This window comes from Triticum urartu, chromosome 7A (assembly GCF_056163025.1).
Source record: "Triticum urartu cultivar PI428250 chromosome 7A, HENAU_Tu73, whole genome shotgun sequence".
In the NCBI taxonomy this organism is placed as follows: Eukaryota; Viridiplantae; Streptophyta; class Magnoliopsida; order Poales; family Poaceae; genus Triticum; species Triticum urartu.
Window position 1 is genome coordinate 617,252,998 of NC_141879.1, and position 26,725 is coordinate 617,279,722.

A 26,725-nucleotide genomic window follows, 5' to 3' on the forward strand; every position below is an offset into this window, starting at 1 on the left:
CTTACATGGCCTGACATGGGTATTCCTTCTTTCTAGTCCCACTCTTCTCCAACAGAGCTTAATTCATTTTCGTCATGGGCCTGACCCACCCCAGCAGTTCTGTGAGTGGATATTATTTGGGCCTCCTCCTCGCACGACAGCTATGGCGTAGCCCTGCTAGGCCGGCCCAGTAATGTAGCGTCAGGACGAGTTTTCTTCTCTGGCTTTTTATCCTTTTTATTACTGTTTCCAGCGGTTTTCTTCGGGTTTCTCTGGTTATCTTCGGTTTTTATTTCTTCATTTTTTTATTATTTTTTCTTCGGTTACATAATTTTCCTTCAGATTTTTATTTTCTTTATTATTTTTAAGCACATGTCTACATTTTTCCCATACATTGGAAATATTTTTTATACATGTTTAAAAAAATTATATGCATGACTAAAATTTTATAAATATATCTTTATCTCTATTTTTTTATGAATTGTAAATTTTTGGTATACAAATTAAAAAATTTATATGCGTTTAACATTTTTTTCACTTCTTATCTGATTGACAACACACACATATCTATACTACTATTAAAAGAGCAACTCTTCTAACTCCACACAACAAAGTGTACACGGGATAATCAGAACCCTTTGATTAAATCAATTTAAACACATCCTACCATTCATATTGCGTCGATAGTCTGCCATCCAAATCAACGTTCCAGATCGAATGTTCTGCCGAGCAGACGCGCAATGGTCTGCCAATTTTCATCCTCCACGTTCCCGATCCCCGCCCGCGATTCCGTAATTTCCGGATAGATTCCAAGGGAATCGTGGCTCCCCGATTGTTTTTCCTTTAGGCCTCGGATCAGAAAGAACGGATCCGCAGCAACCTTGCGCCGCCAAGGAGTGGGTGATAGCAGCGGAGGAAGAGGGCGTGGGTACCAAGGGGCCGACGACGACGACGGTCGTGGTCGAGGATGGGCCAAACAAGGCGGTGGCCGTGAGGGTGGAGGTCGCGCCCGTGGCTACAAAGGGGTTCGTGATGGCAGACGCGGCTGAGGCTATCAACAGGGCGGCAACGACTACGGCGGCCGCGATGGGCGCAACAACTACAGCGGCCGCGGCTGTAGAGGAGGAGGAGGCCAGAGTCAACCGCCCTGGACATGCATCAAGCCACGGGGCCTCCCCTCTCCGAGCGCTACCACGCAGAGGCGGCTCAGTTCCGGGAGAAGTTCCACGCGATGGACATCAGCCGTGTGGCTGTAGATCCAACCGACCGGCGATGGAGCAGCTGTCAGCGTTCCTCCGCGCGGCACCAGGTTTCGTTGCACCTCCTCCATTGTGCTCTCCCTGCCTCGCGGTCCCTACCAGAAGCCTTGCCAGCTGTAGTCTCCCAGATCCTCCTCTCTACGCGTCTCTGCTTCCCGTGCGATGTCACCGGCTTCACGATCTCCACCACGATGGGCGTCACAAGCCCAAGGGAGCGCGTCGAGACCATGGTGATAATGCTTCCCTTCCTACCGTCGTTGCCGTGTTCCGCCAATTGTGGCAGGAAGCCATGGCGCAGGCAGAAAAGTCGCCTGTCGAGTAGGCGGCTTCAGCTGCAACACCGGATAAGTGACCCCTCCGTCATAAGATGAGGTTCTTCAGTTACACACCTGCAGCTTAAACAAAATTCATTTCTATTTTTGCAGATTTTGAATTCAATGTAGTATAGAACACCCACAAAATCTTCACAAGGATTCATGAACTCACTTTCCAATGGAAGAAATGTGATGTTCAATTAGCATTAACCCGATTGATCTCTTGCCTGGTAAATATCCGGTCGTCTGAATCTGGTTCCTCTGCAGATTATTCTGATGTTTATGGCATCGGATTTGGTGCAGGGGAAGGGGAGACTGAGGGGGAAATGGCGACCAAGAGGAGCGTGGGCACCCTGGGCGACAAGGACCTCAGGGGGAAGAAGGTGTTCCTTCGTGCCGATCTGAACATTCTACTTGACGACAGCCAGAACATCACCGACGAAAATTGCATCCGTGCCTCCGTGTTGTCCATCAAGTTCCTCATGGCGAAGGGTGCCAAGGCCATCCTGGCTAACCATCTGGTGAGCACGCTGAGGGAGTCCTGGATTAGGGGGTGTTCGGATAGCCGGACTATACCTTCAGCCGGACTCCTGGACTATGAAGATACAAGATTGAAGACTCCATCCCGTGTCCGGAAGGGACTTTCCTTGGAGTGGAAGGCAAGCTTGGCGGTACGGATATGAAGATCTCCTGCCATTGTAACCAACTTTGTGTAACCCTAACCCTCTCCGGTGTCTATATAAACCGGAGGGTTTTAGTCCATAGGACAACGTACACATTAACAATCATACCATAGGCTAGCTTCTAGGGTTTAGCCTCCTTGATCTCGTGGTAGATCTACTCTTGTACTACCCATATCATCAATATTAATCAAGGAGGACATAGGGTTTTACCTCCATCGAGAGGGCCCGAACCTAGGTAAAACTTCATGTCCCTTGCTTCCTGTTACCATCCGGCCTAGACGCACAGTTCGGGACCCCCTACCCGAAATCCGTCGGTTTTGACACCGACATTGGTGCTTTCATTGAGAGTTCCTCTGTGTCTTCGCCGTCAGGCTCGATGGCTCCTACGATCATCGATAGCGATGCAGTCCAGGGTGAGACCTTCCTCCCCGGACAGATCTTCGTCTTTAGCGGCTTCGCACTGCGGGCCAATTCACTTGGCCATCTGGAGCAGATCGAAAGCTACGCCCTTGGCCGTCAGGTCAGATTTGGAAGTTTAAACTACACGGCTGACATCCGCGGGGACTTGATCTTCGACGGATTCGAGCCACTGCCGAGCGCGCCGCACTGTCCCGATGAGCATGATCTAGCTCTGCCGCCGAACAGTGCCCTGGAGGCCGCACCCGCATCGACTTCGACTCTTAATTCGGAGCCAACCGCGCCGATCGAGGATGGGTGGTTGGACGCCGCCTCGGGGGCTGCGATCCCAACGGCGATTGAGCCGAACACCAGCCCCGTACTCTGCGAGACTCGTGACTCCAAGGAGTCGGACTCCTCTCCGGACTCCGAACCCTCCACGCCCCTGCCAATCGAATCCGATTGGGCGCCGATCATGGAGTTCACTACCGCGGACATCTTTCAGCACTCGCCTTTCGGCGATATCCTGAAGTCACTGAAGTCTCTCTCTTTATCAGGAGAGCCCTGGCCGGACTACGGTCAGCAAGGTTGGGGTACGGACGATGAAGAAATTCAAAGCCCACCCACCACCCACTTTGTAGCCACTGTCGACGACTTAACCGACATGCTCGACCTCGACTCCGAAGACATCAACGGTATGGACGCTGATGAAGAACCAGCGCCTATTGGGCCCTAGAACGCCACCTCGTCATATGACGTATACATGGTGGACGCACCAAAAGATGATGACGAGGAGCGGAAGGACGCATCGAAGGCTTGTCCCCTCGAAAAGCAGTCAAAGCGGCGACGCAAGCGCCGCCCCAAATCCCGCCTCGACAGAAATAGCGATCACACAGACCCAGCGCTGGAGCAGGGCGAACCGCTGCCGGACAGCGGCAATCCGGATAATCAAACCGAACAAACAAATCCTATCAAGGATAATGATCTGGACGACATAACGTCGGACAGGTACCCGGAGCAGCAGACTTCCCGTAAAAGGCTTGTTGCCACCGCGAGGAGTCTGAAAAAACAGAAGCAAAGGCTCAAGGCCGCGCAAGACACACTCCAAATTAGATGGAGTAAAATACTCAACACAGCAACAAGGTACAGCGACAATCGCCCCTACAAGAGCTACCCAAAGCGGAAGCTGCTACCCGAATTTGATGAGGAGGCCTCAGACCCCCCACAACCAAATATCATAGCAGCCACCTGGTCGGATAGACGACCCCCCTACCAACACAGAGTGGCATACAACGCCGCTCACCATACAACACGCAACCAATGCGAGGGCTCGCACCCAAAGGACGGTGCAACAAGATCCATCTATGGCCCATGCAAGCGCGCCCCAGCATACAATGCAACACAACAAACATCCGAACAACGCGGTACACCCAGCTACAGGGGTGCCGCACACCCCCTATGTTTCACCGATGAGGTGCTGGACCATGAATTTCCAGAGGGATTCAAGCCCGTAAACATAGAGGCATACGACGGAACAACAGACCCTGGGGTCTGGATTGAGGACTACATCCTTCATATCCATATGGCTCGAGGAGATGATCTCCACGCCATCAAGTACCTACCCCTCAAGCTCAAAGGGCCAGCTCGTCACTGGCTCAAAGGCCTCCCCGAAAGCTCCATTGGAAGTTGGGAAGAGCTCGAAGACGCTTTTCGGGCAAATTTCCAAGGGACATACGTCCGACCTCCGGATGCGGACGATTTGAGTCATATAACTCAACAGCCCGGAGAGTCAGCCCGAAAGCTTTGGAACAGGTTTCTCACTAAAAAGAACCAGATTGTCGACTGTCCAGACGCCGAAGCCTTAGCAGCTTTCAAGCATAGCGTCCGTGACGAATGGCTCGCTAGACACCTCGGCCAAAATAAGCCGAGAATGATGGCCGCATTAACAAACCTCATGACCCGCTTTTGCGCGGGGGAGGACAGCTGGCTAGCCAGATGCAGCACCGGCGACCCTAGTACGTCTGAAGTTAGAGATGGAAATGGGAAATCACGGCGCAACAACAATAACAAACGCTGGAATAAAGAAGACAACACGAAGGGCACGGTAGTAAATGCCGGATTCAAAAGCTCTCGGCCAGGCCAAAAGCCGCCCCCTAAAGGCACCAGGGACGAACTGTCCAGCCTCAATAAAATTCTGGACCAAGTATGTCAAATTCATAGTACCCCTGGTAAACCTGCTAATCATACCCACAGAGAATGTTGGGTCTTCAAGCAGTCCGGCAAGCTCAACGCCGTACACAAGGGGGAGGACACACCAAGTGAAGACGAGGATGAGCCCCCCAAGCAAGACGCGGGGGAACAAAAGCAATTTCCACCAGAAGTCAAAACAGTAAACGTGTTACACGTAATCAAGGAAAAAAACAATGCGGCACTCCCAGGTATCCGACACACAGGATGGGCTGCCCTGGTATTAGACCCAGTAATTGGCGGATATCACTTCACAAGGGTCTTGATGGACGACGGCAGTGGCCTAAACCTAATATCAGGATACAATCCACGGGATGGGGCTAGACCCAACACAAATTCGCCATAGCAATACTACCTTTAAAGGAGTAACGCCAGGCCCAGGGGATCGTTGTACGGGCTCCCTCCTACTACAAGTTACATTCGGCTCCCCCGATAACTTCCGTCGTGAGCATTTAACTTTCCACATCGCTCCGTTTCAAAGTGGCTATCAAGCACTGCTCGGACGCGAAGCTTTCGCTCGCTTTAATGCAATAACATACTATGCCTCCCTCACACTCAAGATGCCCGGTCCATGTGGCATCATTACAGTGCATGGAAATATCAAGTGATCTCTGCGCGCCGAAGAGAGTGAGGCTGCCTTGGCTGCCGCACACTAAAGGCGCCCGGACAAACGAAAGCATCCAATAGGTCGTCAAGACCTCACATACAACTAATCAAGTCCGGCGCCGCTATTTATACGGAAATAAGTGGTCACACCCCTATTTGTCAATACAAGGGGCTCAACACGCGCAGACAAGTGGCAATCTCTTATCATCTTGAATTATACCTGGTTTCTTTAAAAACTATCCTTTTGCACGACAACTTTTTCACTTAACTTCCTCTCTTTTTTACAGACGATCATCGTGCTACACCCGTCCAGGATACGGCACAACGGAGACACAGGCGCAGACGTGCAGCAGGGACCCGCTCCAAGGATTCTTTTTAGATTAAGACCCTGCGTAAACCTTTTTTACTGTCTCTTGTTGATACATATCCACCGTTGAGAAGGATGCTGACGTCTTGGCATGTGGCCATGACAGAACAATGCACGTACCTGGACACACGGGGCTTCTTACAAAGGCCACTATTTAGGCCCGGTTTATACCACAAAGACCGAATACCTTAGGGAGTATTCGGCATCACGAGTTTGGCCCTATATGCATCAGCTCCGAATCATTGTCTTTGGTCAAATGTTGGGTTTGCCCGGCTCCTGTGTTTTGGTGCCTTACGTTCCGCCTTGCCGGCTAAGGTAGCACCAGGAGAACTACTGCGATTGTGCCCTGGTTCATCTGGACGAGCACCTCAGTAGAGAAAGCCGAAAACTGACTGTCATGATATAGCGTGAGACTGGTCAACCACTCGATGACCTGTGGGAATGTTAGAATTCCTCCGCCTTAACGAAGGGCCGTTTCCCGGCCAGGCATGTACGCACCCCGATATCGGGAGAGTGCGGAGCCACCAGGGGCTATCTAGTAGCCCCACCGTCAAACTCCTATGGCTAAGTGAAAGTGCTAAAGCATTATAGGCCGGTTGCCTCGCTCGCTCCGCTATCACCTCCTTAATAGGACCAAGACGTTGGGTTAAGTGTGAATGCGTTTTTTTGCGAGCACCTCCGCATTATATGCATGAGGGTTGAAGCCGACGGCTGCAATCTTTCAGGTTATACACATGTATACATAAATGGCCGCCCAGGAGGCATCATATTACTTTCAGGTAAAAGTATAAAAATAGCCTTATAAAAATTTATAAAAGCATTTCGCTTACAATGAGATTACATATCACTCAAACATAATATTTTTTGAGCACTGGGTCTCTATCAAACGGGCACCCTCAAGAACTTCTTCAAAGTAGTGCTCGGCAGCCTTTCGACCTATAGCATCCAACTGCCGTTCTAAATGGGCAAACTCGCTAGTCCGGCCAGACACCGGATCTTCCATGACCTGCACATAAAAGCAGTATGGTTATTTCCTGGAAATATGATCCTTTGTTGGTCGTCGTTTCCGACGACAACCAGAGTCTCAGGGGCTACTACCTATACAGGGCACACCTAGCATGTGCAGGATTATCATACATTCTTTTACGTACCTCAAAGCCTGTCAGTAGACTCATAAAAGCTTCATGCAATCTGCTTTCGGCGGACGATATTCTCTCCATCACCGTATTCATCATCACACGGTGTTCATCTGAGATGGCCGCTCGCCCCACCAACTCCCTTAGAACATCCGACCGCACACTAGATGGGGCCGGACTCTTTTATCTGCTCCCTTGGGAGCCGGACACTGGGAGCTTCGTGGGTCAATGGGATTATATTCTGGCCTCACCGGACTTGGAGAGGCCCTCTGCGACGACACTTCAGGGTCACTCGCTTCTGGAGCGGAGGAGTCCAGAGGAGGCGTTTCGCTCTCCATCATCTCCGGAAGAAGATCCCCCGAAGATGAGCCCATTTGAGAGGGGCTAAGGCCCGAACTGCAAAATATATGCGGTGGTTATTTTCTCAGAAGGAAAAAATGGCATATCTGTACTATTAAAGGTATTTCGGGTCACTTATGACTCGTGGGAGAATTGATCCCCCCGCGGACTTTGTGCGGCAGCAACGCCCCCCCAAGGTGGGACCCTCTGTGGGAGACTTCTTCTCCCGTTTGGAAGCTTCGACTTCTGAATCCCCGGGCGCAGTCCTTTTCCTCTTTTGGTCGCCTTCCCTCATGGAGACACACGCTCCCTCGGCTAGAATGGGCAGTGTTGGGGGCCCGCGTCCGCCCGCATTATCCTCCACAGTATCTTCCTTCAAGGGCTCCGGGCAAGGTGCGGTCTAGAGCATCTTTTCCAATACCGTATTTTCCAAACCCTTAGGGAGGGGGGCCGAACACCGAATCAACTTCGCCTTTGTTAGCCAGTCCTGGTCAAAAAGCGAACTCTCAGAAATAACTTCGTAACAAAGTAGAGAAAGTATGTTCGGCCGGAAGATGCCTTACCTGTTCGGCGGTGCGGTTACTACTCAGGCCCACGTCCTCGGTGATTTCCGAACACTCCGTTTGAAGTTCGAAGAATGACTTGTACATCTCCTCGTGCATCAGGCCGAGAAAATTTTGAATGACACGCGGTCCCTCGGGATTGAACTCCCACAGGTGAAGAGGCCGGCGTTTGCAAGGCTGGACTTGACGAACCAGCATAACCTGTATCACCGCAACCAAACTGAAATCTCCATTGAAGAGATCTCGAATGCAACCTTGCAGCATAGGCACGTCCTTGACTAGACCCCAGCTCAGACCTCTGCTGATCCATGACATCAGTTGTGGTGGGGGCCCGAGCGGAAAACAGGGGGGCCGCCCACTTGGCACTTCTAGGAGCCGTGATATAGAACCACTCCTGTTGCCACAATTCAGACACCTCTGGGATGGAACCTTTGGGTCACGGAGCTCCCATCATCTTGCGTATTAAGTCACCTCCACACGCTGCATATTGCCCCTCGACCAGCTTCGGCTTCACTTCAAAGGTCTTGAGCCATAGGCCAAAGTGGGGGGTAACCCGGAGGAAGGCCTCGCACACGACAATAAATGTCGTGATATGAAGAAAGGAGTCCGGAGCTAGATCATGAAAATCTAGCCCGTAGTAAAACATCAAACCCCTGACGAAAGGATCCAGGGCAAGGGCTAGGCCTCGGAGGAAGTGGGAAACAAACACGACGTTCTCGTTAGGTTCGGGGGTGGGGACGGCCTGCCCTTGGGGAGGCAGCCAATGCAAAATCTCGGCGGTTAGATATCTGGCCTCCCTCAACTTCTTGATGTCTTCTTCCGTGATGGTGGAAGGCATCCATCGACCTTGAAGGCTAGATCCGGACATGACTGAAGGTTCGGGGCGCCTGACCTGAACTTCGGGTGTTTGATCTTGAGGTGGGGGAAGGATTCGATTGAGCACGGGAGGGTAAAATAAAAGCCTTGTCCCCTTTATAAAGAGGGTGCATATCAAGCGTCCTCTCCGTGTCCGTGTGGACTTGCCTATAATCTAGGAGTCCTAGAAGCGGTTGGGTTACCCACGCCCGTATTGATGAGAATCCCGGGATAAGGGGACACGATCTCTGCTTTAACAAGACGTGCCAAGGAAACCGCCTCGCATGATGCGCTGAGGTGGGATAATGAAACGACTCGGATAAAGGCTTGGCCGTGGTGTGACACGCTACAGAATACGTCAGCAGATTAGATTGGTGTAAATATTATTCTCTCTATGGCAATATGTGGAAACTTATTTTGCAAAGCCGGACTATCTTTGTGTTCAAAATCTTCTATGAAGTACTTGGAGGAGGAACCCGCCTTGCAATGCCGAAGACAATCTGTGCGCCGGACTCATCGCCATTGAAGCCTGGTTCAGGGGCTACTGAGGGAGTCCTGGATTAGGGGGTGTTCGGATAGCCAGACTATACCTTCAGCCGGACTCCTGGACTATGAAGATACAAGATTGAAGACTCCGTCCCGTGTCCGGAAGGGACTTTCCTTGGCGTGGAAGGCAAGCTTGGCGGTACGGATATGAAGATCTCCTGCCATTGTAACCGACTTTGTGTAACCCTAACCCTCTCCGGTGTCTATATAAACCGGAGGGTTTTAGTCCGTAGGACAACGTACACATTAACAATCATACCATAGGCTAGCTTCTAGGGTTTAGCCTCCTCGATCTCGTGGTAGATCTACTCTTGTACTACCCATATCATCAATATTAATCAAGCAGGACGTAGGGTTTTACCTCCATCGAGAGGGCCCGACCTTGGGTAAAACTTCATGTCCCTTGCCTCCCGTTACCATCCGGCCTAGACGCACAGTTCGGGACCCCCTACCCGAGATCCGCTGGTTTTGACACCGACACACGCGCTTCTCGATTTGTGTCTATGGCGTTTTACTGACGAATTTGTGCGGGGACTTGCTGTCAGTCTTCTGTTCATCCACTAATCTCTTGGGAGTTAAGGGAAGAAGAAAGAAAATACTTTCAGCTAATAGTTGTATGTTCCGTAGCCTGTTAGAATTGTGCTTAAAAATCATAGTAACAAAAATAGTGAGGATTAACTTAGAATTGCATTTTCTTTGATTGTTTGTTACCTTTCTACTCAGAAACATACAGAACAGAGTCCTCTGTGCAGTTCATGTCAATTGCTTTTGTATATGTCGATTAGTCATTACAGTAATTTGTAAAATAGTTTGTTCAAATGGCTCCTGCCGCTTGCCATGCCTCACCTGCCGGCCCGTTCGCCACTAGCCTCGGCTGTAACGCCCCGGATACAACTTTCCATATTTGTATTCCAACTCTTGCCTTTTCCGGAGATGCGATACAATATTCCCTCGTGGTTGGGTTGTGTCTTTGTTTTGCTTTTGTCCATGTCATGCATTTCATATCGTGTCATCATGTGCATCTCATTTGCATACGTGTTCGTCTCATGCATCCGAGCATTTTCCTCGTTGTTCGTTTTGCAATCTGACACTCCTATGTCCTCCGGTGCCCCCTTTTGTCTCTTTTCGTGTGCGGGTGTTAAATTTTCTCAGAATGGACCGAGATTTGCCAAGCGGCCTTGGTACACCACCGGTAGACCGCTTGTCAAGTTTCGTGCCATTTGGAGTTCGTTTGATACTCCAACGGTTAACCGGGGAACCGTAAAGGCCTCGTGTGTGTTGCAGCCCAACACCCATCCAAAGTGGCCCAATAACCCATCCAAACCCCCTCCATCCTCTCGGCCGTTCGATCATGATCGCGTGGCCGAAAATCGCACCTCATTTGGACACTCCAAACTCCTCCTACCTATAAATATGTCCTCCCCGTCCAAAATTCACGGATGAACCCTAGATCCATCTTCCCCGCGCTGCCGAACATGTCCGCCCGGCGGCCGGACACGTCCGCCGGCTCCCGCGCCCGCTCACGCACCGCCACTTGTCGCCGCCGCCTCCCACCACTGCGTGGCCCGCGGGGGCCAGATCCGGCCCACGCGAGCCCGCCGCGGAGCCCTAGCGCCGCCGCCCGCCGTCGTGCGCCGCGAGTAGCCGCCCGCGCTCGCCGCCTGCACCGCCGCGGAGCAACTCCGGCCACCGCGAGCCCGACCACCGCCGCCTCGCCGTCCTTCGCCGCTCGGCGCCCGCCTCGCCACTGCCGTTCTTCGCCGGAGGCCCCTTGCGTCCCCCTCGTCGCCGGCCTCCACCGGAGCTCCCGCCGGAATCGAGCTCGCCGGAGTTTTTCTCCGGCTGGATCCGGAGAAAGTGGACCTGATCCACCCATTCACCGAACCAAACGGTGCCCCTCATCCCGGATCTCTCCATCCCGTACCACTCCGTCCAGTTTCCGAGAGGTTGTTTTGACTAAGTCCTTTTCTGCAATATTTTATGCCTATGTTCATCATACCATAAATTTGTGCTTGTTGCTCCGTTTTGCATGCATGATATATCAAAATGTTCATCAGGATGTCCTGTTCATTTTGTTCCATTGTGCCATGCTTGTTTGAGTCTATCTTTATGCCCAAATAGTTGATGCAAGAGTGCTATAAAATGTTAGGTGCTAATTCTTATCAGATTATGAGCATTTGTCATTTTCGTCATGATTATTGTGTGCTGCATATGAGCATGAGCTCTACATGGGTTTTGGGCTATGCCATGCCATCTTTACAGGGGTGTATGCCATGTATTTTTGTGATCAATGTGGTGACTAGCACGTGCATGCAAAGTAGCTCTCGTGATATTGCTGATTTCAGGGACTTAGAATTTCACTAAGTCATTTCCCTGCTGTTATTTTAATGCCATGTGTTCATGTTGCTACAGAGAGATCCATGCTTCTTTTGAGTATGTTCACAAAGGATGATTTTGACATATGTTTATACTCTATCCATCCATGTCCCTGTTTGCATTTATGGAGTGCCCTAGCATGACTCAATCTTGCTCTACTTTTTCAATAAAATGTTCCTGGCGGATTGTTTACGTGTTAATCAATTTTTCCAAGGTTGTTGTAGTTGATCCATGCATGCCATGAGATTGTGCTTGCCACGGTTAGCTTCATGAACATGTCTTATTACTGGTAGTATGCTTAGTTTGTCATGCAATGCCTTGTGTTGAGTGCATCGAGCTCGCAAACATGCCTTCATAACTCTGTTTTTGCCATGTCCAGTTTTCTGCTAAGTCTGAATCTGTTAACGAAACTTGCTATGTTTACATGGGTGCCATCATATCTTCTGGTCCTTTTTGGCCTATGGTCAGTAAGGGACTTTTGTTATATGCTTTGAGTAGATTCATGCCATGCCTTGTTTTGCCATGATATGTTCCTGTAGCATGTTGTTATCTTGCTCTAAACATTGCTTCGTGATGTTAATTCCTGGCATGTTAGTATTTTCACTAAGTCTGTGATGCTGTTATCTTTTGCACTTTTGCCATGCTTGTTTGAACCTGCTCTTGTGTGATTTAGCCGTAGCTCAGTGTTCATCGTTTGTCAAGCATCTTGAGTAGATCACTGCCATGTGTTTTGTTGCTATGTTAGAGTGCAGTAGCTTAGTTTCTCGTTGCATTCTAGATGGCATCGTGCTGTTAATCACAGAATTGTGCCATTCTTGTTTTGCTTGCCATTTGCAAACCGTGCATCCGATTCCGGTGATCTTTATATCGATTTCGACCGAAATCAACTCATCTTTCTAGCGGCACACTTGTTTTTCCAAGTTGAGTCCTGGTTCAATCTTTTCCTTTCAGAGCACGCACATGCATTGCATATCACATCTCGCATAGCATGCCATGTTTTGCATCATGTTGCTTGCGCATTGCACCGTGTTTGATTGTTGTTTCCTTTGCTTGTGTTCTTGCCTTGGGTAGAGCTGGGAGACGAGTACGTGATCGAGGAACCCGTTGAGTACGCTTACGAGGATCAAGCTTCCGTCAACTCGGAGAACTTTGCAGGCAAGATGACCATACCCTCGAAATCACTTTAATCTTTGCTTGCCAGTTGCTCGCTCTATTGCTATCCCGCGATACCTACCACATGCTTTATCATGCCTCCCATATTGCCATGTCAAGCCTCTAACCCACCTTTCCTAGCAACCCGTTGTTTGGCTATGTTACCGCTTTGCTCAGCCCCACTTATAGCATTGCTAGTTGCAGGTGAAGATGGAGTTTGTTCCTTGTTGGAACAAGTTTATTGTTGGGATATCATTACTATCATATCTTGTTTACTTTAATGCATCTATATACTTGGTAAAGGGTGGAAGGCTCGGCCTTATGCCTGGTGTTTTGTTCCACTCTTGCCGCCCTAGTTTCCGTCATACCGGTGTTATGTTCCTTGATTTTGCGTTCCTTACGCGGTTGGGTTATAATGGGAACCCCTTGACAGTTCGCTTTGAATAAAACTCCTCCAGCAAGGCCCAACCTTGGTTTTACCATTTGCCACCTAAGCCTTTTTCCCTTGGGTTCTGCAGACTCAAGGGTCATCTTTATTTTAAACCCCCGGGCCAGTGCTCCTCTGAGTATTGGTCCAACCTGTCAGCAGCCGGTGACCACCAGGGGAAACTCTGGGTTGGCCTACCGGAATCTTGGACAATCCGATGTGCCCTGAGAACGAGATATGTGCAGCTCCTATCGGGATTTGTCGGTACATTCGGGCGGCTTTGCTGGTCTTGTTTTACCATTGTCGAAATGTCATGTAACCGGCATTCCGAGTCTGATCGGGTCGTCCTGGGAGAAGGAATATCCTTCGTTGACCGTGAGAGCATGTGATGGGCTAAGTTGGGACACCCCTGCAGGGTTTTGAACTTTTGAAAGTCGTGCCCGCGGTTATGGGCAGATGGGAATTTGTTAATATCCAGTTGTAGAGAACTTGACACTTAGCTTAATTAAAATGAATCAACCGCGTGTGTAGCCGTGATGGTCTCTTTCCGGCGGAGTCTGGGAAGTGAACATGGCTTTGGAGTTATGTTTGAACGTAAGTAGTTTCAGGATCAGTTCTTGATCACTTCTAGTTCACGACCGTGCTTTGCTTCTCTTCTCGCTCTCATTTGTGCATGTTAGCCACCATATATGCTAATGCTTGCTGCAACTCCACCTCACTACCTTTTCCTACCCATAAGATTAAATAGTCTTGATCGCGAGGGTGTGAGATTGCTGAGTCCCCGTGACTCACAGATTACTTCCAAAACCAGTTGCAGGTGCCGACGATGCCAGTGCTGGTGACGCAACCCAGCTCAGATGGGAGCTCGATGAAGATCGTGTTCGTTGTGTTGTTTCGTTTACTTTCGATCAGTAGAGGAGCCCAGTTGGGGCGATCGGGGATCTATGCAATTGGGGGTTGTCTTTCTTTATTTGGTTCCATAGTCGGACCTTGATTGTATTCTGGATGATGTAATGCTATATTTATGTATTGTGTGAAGTGGCGATTGTAAGACAACTCTTTATCCCTTTCTTATTCAGTACATGGGATGTGTAAAGATTACCCCTCTTGCGACATGCCTACTATGCGGTTATGCCTCTAAGTCGTGCTCCGCCACATGGGAGATATAGCCGCATCGTGGGTGTTACATCGGCCCCCGCCCACTCGCCTCTCCTGTGGCATACGGTGCCCGACCCGGCTCTGTTTGTCTGCCTCCTTCGTGTTACTCGTCAGTCGTCCCCGCCATTCAGCCTATCGCGTGGCACATGTTTGTAGCTGCTTGATGTCGGGAGCAACTATAAGTGCATCTAGTGCCCCTTAGTGATTTTGGTGTATTTAATACTTATAGGTTAAGGGACTAATGTGTTTTTGAGTGTACACAGGTCTATAAGTCTATGAGGAGTTTGATATTTACAGAGAAAGTCTACCCCTAAAAATGAAGTTCTTGGACTGAAGACTTTGGACTTCTGAAGACCTTTTGAAGACTTTGAAAGTGAAGAAATTGGTGCAATCCCGAAGACTTGGTATTCATTCGAGGAACATGAAGCATGAAGACTCTTGTTTTTATAGTTTCATTTTCTCTTTCTTGAGTCTTAGGAAACATCGTACTGTTAAAGGGGGTCGAGGAAATACTAGGGAAAATTTTCCATGTGATGCTCAACTCAAAATCCTACACCTACCAATCCCTTTGAGTGAAGCCATTGAAATCTCATACAGTTCAGTCATATTCTTCAGTGACAGAGACGAAGTTCTTCTGATCTCTGAGGAGTTTGTTCTGACTGAGGAGTTAGGAATTCGCCAGTGCAGATTGCCTACATAGTGAGGAACATGATAGCCCTGAGGATTTTGATACTCAAAATTCTGACCATTGCTGTGCTATGCGCCAGCTGTCCCAAAATATCTACCCACCTAACAGTCATACTATTGAAGGGCATTTATGTCTTATCATGTCAGGCTGCTCCCTAGGCTATAAATAGCCGCCCCCTACAGCCACTAGCTGGTTGGCTGCTGTGAGAGAAACTGACACTTGTCATTTGAGAGCATCCCATCCTCCGAGGACTTTGAGCGAAAATCATCAAGTGAGGAAAACCCAAACCCAAACACCTACAAACCCCAAGTGATTGAGCATCACTGAAGAGATTGATCCTGCGTGGATCCGACGCTTGTTACCTTTGAAGACTGTGCTTCTTCCACACGGTTAGGCATCAAGGTCTAGAGCATCCGGAATTGTGGATCGCCGAGTGACCAAGTTTGTGAAGGTTCGGAAGTCACCTGAAGACTTACCACAAGTGATTGGGCAAGGTCTGTGTGACCTTAGCTCAAGGAGAATACGGTGAGGACTGTGTGTCCTCAATTTTAAATACCTAGCCGCTCCAACCAGATGTACAACTGAGACAACAGTTGGAACTGGTCTACCAAATCATTGTCTTCACCAAGCTCACTGGTTCTGTTTCCTCAACTCTTTCATTTCCTCATAACTGTGTTGAGTGCTTGTTCATATCTGTGTTTGAAGACTTTGACTGGAGATTTTCTCAAATTCCTCAGTTCAATTTCTTCAGTCTATTTGTCTTCATCCTGTGTTATCATGTGCTTACACTTCCTGTACTCTGTGCTTGTCTTCATTTCATCATGATGACTATGCTTGTGTTCTGTTATGTTTACTTTTGAGTACTTACTTCACTGCTAGTAATTCTTCGCTAAGGAATTTCCTCACCTGCAAATTCCTCAGTGAAGAATTCATAAAAATCGCCTATTCACCCCCCTCTAGTCGATATAACACACTTTCAATTGGTATCAGAGCGAGGTACTCCCTTGTTCTACTTACTTCGCTGCTAGTAATTCTTCGCTAAGGAATTTCCTCACCTGCAAATTCCTCAGTGAAGAATTCATAAAAATCGCCTATTCACCCCCCTCTAGTCGATATAACACACTTTCAATTGGTATTAGAGCGAGGTACTCCCTTGTTCTGTGTGATTTTGGTTTAACCGCCTGGGTTTTAGTTATGTCAACCGCAGGTATGATCAAGGTTTCTGCTGGGTGTCCTACCTTCGATGGGACGTACTACCCCTACTGGAAGAATAAGATGTGCATGCATCTTGAGGCAATTGATAACGATCTCTGGTACGTTGTGGAGAATGGTGTTCCCTCTGTCACTCCCACCATCAATGCTGCTGATGTGAAGAGATCGACTCTCAAGCAAAGAATATCATATGTGGCCATCTGAGCAAAGGACAGTATGGCAGAGTGAGCGCTTTGGAGACAGACAAGCTTATCTGGGACAGGCTATCCAAGGTCAATGAAGGAGTCTCAATACAGCGTGACTCTCAAGTTGATGTTCTTCGCAATCTCTTCAACCGCTTCAAAAGACTCGACAATGAAAATGTTCAACAAACCTTCGATCGCCTCACTGACATCTCAAATGAGCTTCGAGCACTTGGTGCCACTGGCATCACCGACCATGAGGTGGTGAAGAAATTGCTGAGATCGCTTGATTCCTCATTTGATACTCTGGCATTGATGATACAAGAATGTGCTGATTACAAGTCATTTGATCCCGCTGATATCCTCGAGAGGCTAAATACTCATGAGTTCCAGCTTGCTGAAAAGAGAGATCTCTATGGTTCGAGCTATGGCAGAACACGTGCCCTAAAGGCCAAGGCAGTGTCTTAATCTGAAGATGAAGATTCTGGTAGCAGCCTTGGTGATCCTGAAGAACTGAGCCATGAGCTAGCACTGATCATGAAGAATTCCAGAAGTTCTCAAGACGTGGTCACTTTGGAAAATCCTCAAGGAGCAATGATTCCTCATCCAGTGACTACAAGAAGAGGCTTTGTCACAAATGCAAGAAACCTGGACACTACATTCAAGATTGTCCTCAGTGGGAAAAGGAATCAAAGAAGAAGAAATACAAGTATTACAGTTCTGATGATGCGAAGAAGAAGAAGAAATCCTCAAAATCTCCATCATCAAAATCCTTGAAGTCTTCATCTTACAAGAAGAACAGCTCCAAGAAGGCTCGGGCGTTCATTGGCAAGGAAATGGACTCTGAGGCTGAATCTGAGGAACATGAGGAAGAGGAGGCATCTGAGGAGTCTGAGTCTGGTGTGGCGAGCCTGGCTCTCGCTACTGCTTTCGTCAGCAAGTCCATCTTCAAATCTGAAGAAAATGGCTTCACCAACATGGCTGATGAAAACAATGATGACTACGCTCCCACCTATTGCTTCATGGCAAAAGGTGCCAAGGTACTCAATACCCCTCCTCTGAATCAAGTAAGAATGAATCTGATGAAAACCTCAAACCCAGCTACTCCAAACTTGCTAAGATTGCTGTAAAACAACAAAAGGCTTTTGAAAAGGTTCAAAACATGCTAGACAAAAGTGATGATATGTTGGGTGAAGAAATGGATCGCACTAAAACCTTGACTGAAAATCTTCAGAGACTTCAGTCTAGGTTTGACAACCTTCAAGGTCATCATAACACTCTCTTATCTGATCATGAGAAGCTTTTATATGAATTTCTTCAAAGAAAGCAAGATCTTGAAAAGCTAAGAGTGAGTTATGACGATCTTCAGAAGGAGCGCGATTCATTACTTGCTCAACAAATCAGCGCTTCTCAGGAAGAATTTGTTCCTCCATGCTTGAAGTGCATTGAACGTGAATCTGCTAATTCTTCACCTGAATGTTCAAATGCTGCTAATGTTTCAAATTCTTCACATGCCTCTGCTATCACCAGTTCCTCATCTAAGGACATTGCTAGTATCACTGACAATGCAGGGCTGAAGGAATTGTACATGACAGGCATGTACAAAAACCTCAAAGGGCATCAGACTCTTTGTGATGTGCTTAAAAAGCAGATCCTCAACAGGAACCCTAGGAAAGAGGGTATTGCCTTTGAGAGGAAACTCAATGCTGATGGTACATATTGGAAGCCTGAGCAGTACCCCAAAACCTCATGGGTTGCTGCAAAGGGACCTCCAGTTGATCCATCTTTTTTTTGACGAGTGAAAACAGTAGGAGAGCCTCCTACTGTTGTATTTTTCTTTATTACTTTAAGATGTTAACCATTGGTTAACATTGCAGATAGTTCTTGATTTACATGGCTTTAACAAGAATTCAGAAGGTGTGAAACTAGCCTATGAAAACCAGGTGTCACAGAGACAAAGAGCTTGCAAATAATTCCAAAAAAGTTAAACTTTGAGGGTTGATCCTATAGCCCAGGATCACAAAATCTTCCTTGAGCTTCCTCAGCCACTCAGCATGCGTGGCTACCTCTCCATCAAAGATCTCTCTATTGCGTTGCTTCCAAATATTCCAGGAGGTTAATATAGTTATCTCTTTGAACAAAGGTCCTCGCCACCTCTCTCTAGCTCTCTCATACCTGTGTTGTATGTCTGGATCGTTTTCCCACTCAATGCCCACGACATCCTAGCACTTGGTGGCAAAAGAACACTCATAAAATAGATGTGCATTTGTTTCTACAACGCCCATGTTGCACATTGGGCATTTATGATCTTCTCCAATATTAAAGTGTCTTCTCAGCAGCAGATCTCTTGTATTGACCCTGTCATTTAACATCAACCATGCAAACACTTTATGTCTCATGATACATTTCGTCTTCCAAATGGAGGTGATGCATTGGGGAGCCAATATATTCCTGAACATGTACTTGTAAAACTTTTTCAGTTTAAAATCAGCATCACCCCAGCAAAGAATCCACTCATCAGTCCCCATAGCTTCCAGGTTTATTCCCTCCATGATCTCTTGCAGATTATCCAGTTCGGTTCTGGCTTCCATTGACAGAGGGAGCATAAAGTTGTCCGCGTGATCATTGTTGTTGTAGTACTGTGCCAACAAGATGTCTTCATCGTTAGCAAAAGAAAAAAGATGATCATGGGAGTCCATCAGGGGTCTTTCGTTTATCCAAACATCTTTCCAAAGAAGAATCATGTCCCCCGCGACCGGTATACATGAGGTAATACCATGGTAAATATCCATCAAAGAGAAAACAGCATGCCACCAAAAGGAGCCACAGGGTGGCTTCGCGTGGGGGGGGGGCGTATCGTCATAGTGGGCATTCCAAACTAACATTACCCAAGGGACATCCTGCTTATGAATGAATTTATGTAAGTACTTGAGCAGTAGGGCATTGTTTTGGATTTGTAGGTTTAAGATTCCAAGACCCCCTTTTTTCTTTGGGCGACAAACCATTTCCCAGGCAGCCAAGGAGTGGGTTTTAGCATCCCTATCCACTTCTTTTCTCCATAGACAGTGCCTCCTTGATCTGTCGAAGATTTCAATCAACTTGAGTGGTAGTTTGAGAACACACATAGCAAAGGATAATAGTGACGAAAGCGCGGAATTAATCAGTTGTACTCTCTCCCCATAGGATAACCAAATAGCTGTTCCAGTCAACCTTCTCTCAATTCTGTCGACCAAAGGCATTAACTCTCTAACAGTGGGTCTTGTTGTGCCCAGAGGCAAACCTAGGTAGGTGAACGGCATCGCCCCAACTTGACATCCAAGAGTATTGGCCAGATCCAGAGTTTTTTGAGCATTTACATTGATTGGCATCAATTGAGACTTAGCGTAATTAATTTTAAGACCAGTTGCCCGGGCATAAGAATCTAGAATGCCTTTAATTGTCTGCAGCTCTTGTTGACTTGCTGGAAGAATGATTAGTGTATCGTCGGCATATTGTATGACTGGATAGTCTTCTGAAGCAGGTTGGTTAATTGGTAATGAAATCAGACCATCCATCCAGGCTTTGTTAATTAAAGACTGCAATAAATCTGCCGCTAGCACAAATAGTAGGGGGGAAATTGGGTCCCCCTGTCTTACCCCCCGCTTACACTGGAATTCTGTACCAGGTATACCATTCATAAGAATTGATGAGGTTCCAGACTGCAGCAACATCTTAATCCACATACACCACTTGTCATCAAAACCCTTGCATTCCAACATTTTCAGAATGAAAGAATGTTCCATCGTGTCAAACGCCTTCTCGAAATACAGTTTTAGAATTACAATTTCCTTGTCTGACTGTTTGCATTGGTGCAAATACTTGAAGGCCCAACCGAGGCAATCTTGAATTGTCCTAGTTTTAATGAAACCATACTGATTGCGGTGAACTACCTTTAAAATCCAGCGTTGAAGTCTTTCGGAGAGAATCTTTGTTATAACTTTGAGCACACAGTTTAACAAGGAGATTGGTCTGTAATTATTGACAGACTCAGGCGATAGCTTCTTCGGTATTAGTGTGATTAATGACGTGTTCAAACATTGCAAATTTATTGTCCCTTGCCAAAAGTCCTCACAAAGAGTGTATAAATCTTCTTTTATTATATCCCAACATACTTTAAGAAATAGCCCATTGAAACCGTCCGGCCATGGTGCACGATCAGTCGGAATGATTTTGATCACATTGTCAATTTCTTCTTTCGCAAATGGTATTGAAAGTTCTTCCAAACCCTGACACTTTTGGATTAAGTCTGCAAGCTCAAAATCATAGACAGGCTGAGATGACACTCCCATTCTCTTCTTGAAGCAATCGTAAAACGCTGCTGCTTTTTCATCATGATTTCTATCAAGCGTCCATCAGGCAATACCAGATTGGTGATGGCATTTCTCCATAGTCTTTCTGTTGCACGCGCTTGAAAATATTTAATATTTTCTTCACCTTGGGCAGCCCACCGAAACGTGCAGTGTTTTTTCCAGTATGCACTTTGATATTTAAGTAACCGTAGAAGATGTGCTTTAAGAATTTTTCTAAAATTAGCTTCAGGGATATATAGCTGTCTCAGATCCTCAAGGTTGTCTATTTGGAGCAAAATTCTATTACAGTTTTCAATTAACAATTTTAGCTTCGAGATCGATTTGCTCCATTTTTTAAGGCATACCTCAACCTCTTTAATTTTGCAGATATTCTTGTGGCACTGGAGGAAGCCTTTATGGGAGCATTCCATGAGGATTTCACCACCTCCAAGAAACCAGGGTGAGAGGGCCAAAAATTCTCAGATCTGAAAAGTTTAGATCTTGGGATCAAAGTTTCAACAGATAGAATACAAGGCACATGATCTGAGATTGGACGGGCAAGAGGTTTTGCATTTGTATTGGGGAATTTCAAAATCCATTCACGAGAGGAAAAAAACCAGTCTAATTGCTCGAGTAATGGAGTTTCTTGCATGTTACTCCAAGTGTACCTCCTTCCCTTAATTGGAATTTCCAGCAAACCAAGATGACTGATAATCTCATTAAACTTAATCACATCATCCACATTTCCACCTGGTAGGTTTCTGTTTTCTAGAGAGCGCATGAAGTTGAAATCACCCATGAAAAGCCATAGATCTTCCGGTTCAATATTTAAACTGTCCATCCAATCAGTGAACAGAACCCTCTCAGGACCATCGAACGACCCATAGATGTTAGAGAGGAACCAGCTTTCATTTGTTTGAACCGAGGTCATTTTGATAGTTATTGTAAATGAAAATTGATGAATTATTTGGCCCAAAAATTGGCTGCTACACCATATAATAACTAAGCCACCTGAGGTGCCATCAGACGGGATAAACTCAAACTTATCAAAACGTCTCGGGCAGCACTTCCTAATAAAAGAATGATCAAAGTCCGGCTTCTTAGTTTCCTGTAGGCATACAATCGAGCAGTTGGACTCATCAATCTTATTACGAAGTGCATCGCATTTGGAACTAGCATTTAGACCACGAATATTCCAGCACAAAATATTCCACATAACAGGAGCCATTTAGGTTTTGCACACGCTAGGGAAAGCAGATAAATAAGTTCAGGAGACTTCTAAGAAATTGCACAACTTAGGAGAACAGATAGTGAAATAAAAAGGCTTAGGCCTCGTCCTTCTCCAATCCTTTGAGAGGCTCCAGAAGCTTCTCCTTGGTGAGCTCTGCCTGTGGAATGGCACATTGAGTTGTCCCCAAATATTGCAGAGTTTCAATGGTAGTGGGGGGAGGGACCTGAGTAGAGGCCGAAGTTTCATCAGTGTTCTTGCCATGCTGCATCTCCAACATATCCGGATTCCTCCTCGGTTTGACGTGGGAGGGTTTGCGTTTATTGTCTGCCAGAGAGGGTGGCTTAAAGCCTTGGTATCTAGTAGCACGTACACTGCGTCTGACTTCAGAAATGTCGAGAGGTGTAGTCATTCTGCGCTTTCTCTTGTTCGTGGTCCCATCCATACCCATCATCTTAGTTTGTGACTCAACGAGAGGGTAGCTAAACTCTTCACATTTTTCTTCCACAGCCATGGGGTCAGTACCAATCAGTTGACAAGCTCTATGCATTTGATCAGCAACAAAGGCATAGCAGATGGACCAAGCCTCTTGAGGAAAACATATAACATTTGTGCCCGGCGCAAAAGGTGAAAATGGGAAGTAAGAGAAGCATGCCGTACCCACAAGATCCACCAGAGTATTCTCTGAACCCTCAGCAAATTTAAACCAAACCTTAGTCTCATTTTCTTCCTCAGGGACCCAGCAAAGTCGAGGGGTGAACACAGTACTGTAAAGCAGATCATGAAAGAAAGCCAGTTCTCCTCTTCACCTGGAACTTCTACAACCACTTGATGAGCATTCACCTGCTGAAAAGAAAGAGCACCAGTAGGGCTACCTTGAACAAAATGGTCTGCCACATATTCAATCATTGCCACATGTTCATTCCAAAGGCGCAACCCATCGTCAAAACCAGAATCAGCAGTTTGAATCCCATCCATCATAGAGGGCCCCACATAACCAGTGTAGTTTCTGTAGCTAAATCCTTGATACACAGGTGGAACTGGTGGAAGCACTGGCCATTCACCCCAGCCCTGTTGCGGCGGAGGGGGTTGTGGAGCAGCCTCCCATGCATTGGCCGCATTCTGGAGCTGCCAGAATTGTGCTTCATGTTGCTGCTGTTGCATAGCAGTTAAAAACGGGAGATGTTCAGGATGGGGTGAAGCACCCAAAGGCGGCGGTGCTTCCTCATTCCCCACAAGTCCCTGGCTAGGATTCCTGCCATTGAGCACATACACAGGGACCGTCCAAGATGTTCCTAGCCCACTGATGTCCGTAAATCTCTTAACCATAAGGCTGAAAGGCACTTGAGCAAGCTCATTAATCAGAACACGAACTAACACACGCGACTTACGGTGTCCAGGTCTGTTGCCAATACATACACCTCCCAAAACATGACACTGCCTTAATGATGTAGTGCTCTGTTTGATAGTTCAGGGGAAAGCCGAGCAACATGACCCACGCATCTCTTTCAATGACAGGCGTACGCATATTTGGCCCCTCATCGTGGCGCAACAGATAAAAGTTTGAATGCTCATCTAGAGGCTGCTCCCCTCTACTAATCATCGTATCTCTAACAAGATTGTCATTGAAACGGATTAAACCCACGCAGAAAGGATAGATCTCACCCTCAACAGTAGGCGCGCCATGATCATCTCGAAGAACTCGACGAACCTCAGCAAGAACAGCTTCTCGTTGCAGATCTCCAGGAGGTGGCACCACCATCACAAGCACATGCTGCGAGTGATCCAGCGGCGGATCGTCCACAATGACCATGTTGCGCTGCAATTTTCCTTCCGGACCATGCTGGATGTCCATCTCCCCCGGCACAAACTGGTAGGGCAGCACTGGCAGGTTCGCCATAGGAGATTCAAGGTTTTTGGTGGAGGAGAGTTCGAGGAGAGGGGAGGAGGAGGACACAGGGGCGCAAGGTGACGGGTGAAACAGAGCAGAAACCGTGGCCTCGGGAGTCTGGAAGTTGTTGATAGGTTGGTAAGGAGGCGAAACGTCCTGGGTATTTTCGGTAAGACTAACCGAAGAATCTGCCCTCTCCCTCCCCTTTCGCTTGACAACCCAAATTTGCCTCTTATCCCTTTTTTGTTGGGCCGGATTCCCTAATTTTCTGCGCCAAATCTTTTTTTCCTTAACAAATATCGGAGAGCTACTGTACTTCCCCACAATCCGGTCTTTCCTTCTCCAAGCAACACGTTTGAACGAACTTGCACGTGACAAGCAATTCCAATGGACGTGCCCTCTCACACCATAAATTTTTCAACATCGATTATCAATAGAGCACGTGTGAGAAACATGACCCATGGTCCTGCATTTTGTGCACCAAGCTAAATTTCGCATGTGTGGTGTCTCAACTTTTTCTATAGGGGGATGCTTATTGGGTAAATTCGCATCATCACAATGCTTGGCTAAATGACCATGTTTCCCACATATCAAACAAATATGAAGCTTGTTGAATATAAATTCCTTACTAGGTAGAGAAGAGATGTCAAGTACCGATTGAATAGTATCATTGGAATAACCAGCTTGCCTTAAATCAAGAATTTCCTCAAGCTTTTCAGTTGCGATTAGATCCCAAGATAAAGTCATAAAATGGCGTCCAGAGAAATATTTACCAATAATCTGAAGATTGTCCCGATTGAAACATACATGGAGTTTCCCAAAAACCAGTTTATCCGAGGAGCCTCCCGGAATGAGTGCTTCATTAGAAGATTGAGATCGTCGCAAATTATGGGTATCCAAATCCTGATCACATATAGACGCCCTGCTGAAATCCGGAGGCACAAGATTGAATTTGGCCAATTATGTTCTAGATGAAGTATCTCCTTGTGCATTTTTACGTAAAAACCCTAAAGGACTTCTGATAGCCATAGGCGATCGGGCAGAAACCTCCGGAATTACCTCGTCAAGATGCCACTCAGATCCATTCCAAGCATAATCCACTGTTGCTTTAAACAAATGGAAATGACACACAAAATTTGGCCATACACGATCCTTCAAACCATAGATGAAATGTCCAACACGATTAGAAGCCACAGAGAACCTAAAGGATCGATCACCCATTTGTTTGACATTGAAACCTTTGGCCAAACCTCCAATACAACATTGTAAAACCACTCCAACAGCCTCTACAGAAAGAGGGAAGGAGGCCGAAGAGAAAGAGATAACCAAGAAGAATTCCTTGGTTCCGGAAGAACTTTCAAAATGCACCGTAGATCTAAACTTGCCACGTACCTTCTGCTCCACCTTAAGTCCCGGGGCAAAATCCCAATGGATGAGACTAGCCATTGATCACAAGTGGATCAGTACTCACCATGGAAGATCTAGAGGGAAAGGAGGTGGGACGTGGATGGGAGGTGGGAGTCGCCATGGGAGGTGGGGTGGGAGGTGGGAGTCGCCATGTTTTGCAGTTCAAATTTGACCCACCAGTTGATCCATATAACTTATTTGGCTTTGCATGTGAATCTCCTCGTTCTGATGATGAGTCATTTGACTCCAACTATAAACTGTTCAAAAATCAGAATGGTGAAATATTTGCTAGATATGTTGGCACTAACTGCAGGAACGGTCCTCCTATGAAGAAAGTCTGGGTCCCCAAAAGGTGTCTTGAAAGTCTTCAGGTGAATGTCCTCAGGACACCACCTGTGAAGAAAAGGAACCCCAGATCAAATTCTTCATATGGACCAAATTACTCAAATGGATCAAAGTCCTCATATGAATATCACCGTGCTAACAACTCTGTTTCGTAGGGAAGAGCTAAGGGCTATGAATATGAGCATTATTCTTCTAATCATTATGCTCATAAGTCCTCGAAGAATTTCTCTACTTATTCATATGCTTATCCTAACCCCTCTTATGTGAAACGAAATGGACTGGCTTCTATGCCACCTTTCTCGTATGGAGCTCGCAGAGTGATGAACTCTTTGCCACCCCTTTAGATGTGGGTGGTGAAGAAAAAGAACTGATCTCTTCTGCAGGGTCAGGTCTCCAGACGTACGTAATCGTCTAAAGAATTTGCTGGAGACCTGAGTATGCCTGAAAGGACGCAGGCTAATCATGAAGAAATGAACTTTCATTTCTCACGTCCTCATACTGCTTTATATATTCTGTTGTTTGATGAAATTGATCTGATGAATTGATGACATATTCTTCACTAATGAAGTATATGAGTTCGTAAGTTGCACTAATTCATCTGCAGGATGATCAACCCAAAGCCACTGAGTGGGTCCTTGGTAGTGGATGTACAAATCACATGACTGGTGACAAGAATCTATTGATGGATGCTCCCTTATCACCATCGCATCTGAAGCATATCATCTTTGCCGACAAAGGCAAAAGTCAGGTATTGGGTCTAGGTAAGGTTGCGATCACAAAGGATCGACACATGGACAAAGTCATGCTTGTCGAGTCCTTAGGATACAACCTCATGTCTGTCTCAATGCTTTGCGATCTTAATATGGTTGTTGTCTTTGGCAAGTACCGTTGTGTTGTGGTTATGGAAGCTGACAATTCCAAAGTCTTCGAAGGCTTTAGGAGAGGAGACCTGTATATTGTTGATTTCTCTACAGGACCGCAACCAGCCGTGTGTCTACTTGCAAAAGCTTCAGAAGGCTGGCTCTGGCATCAACGACTTGG

At 47.0% G+C, this 26,725-nt stretch overlaps 1 pseudogene; it reads left to right on the forward strand.

Annotated features, from left to right (window-relative positions):
* The first annotated feature begins 1,011 nt into the window (after positions 1–1,011).
* LOC125519149 (uncharacterized) lies at positions 1,012–21,277 on the forward strand (annotated as a pseudogene).
* Positions 21,278–26,725: the final 5,448 nt, after the last annotated feature.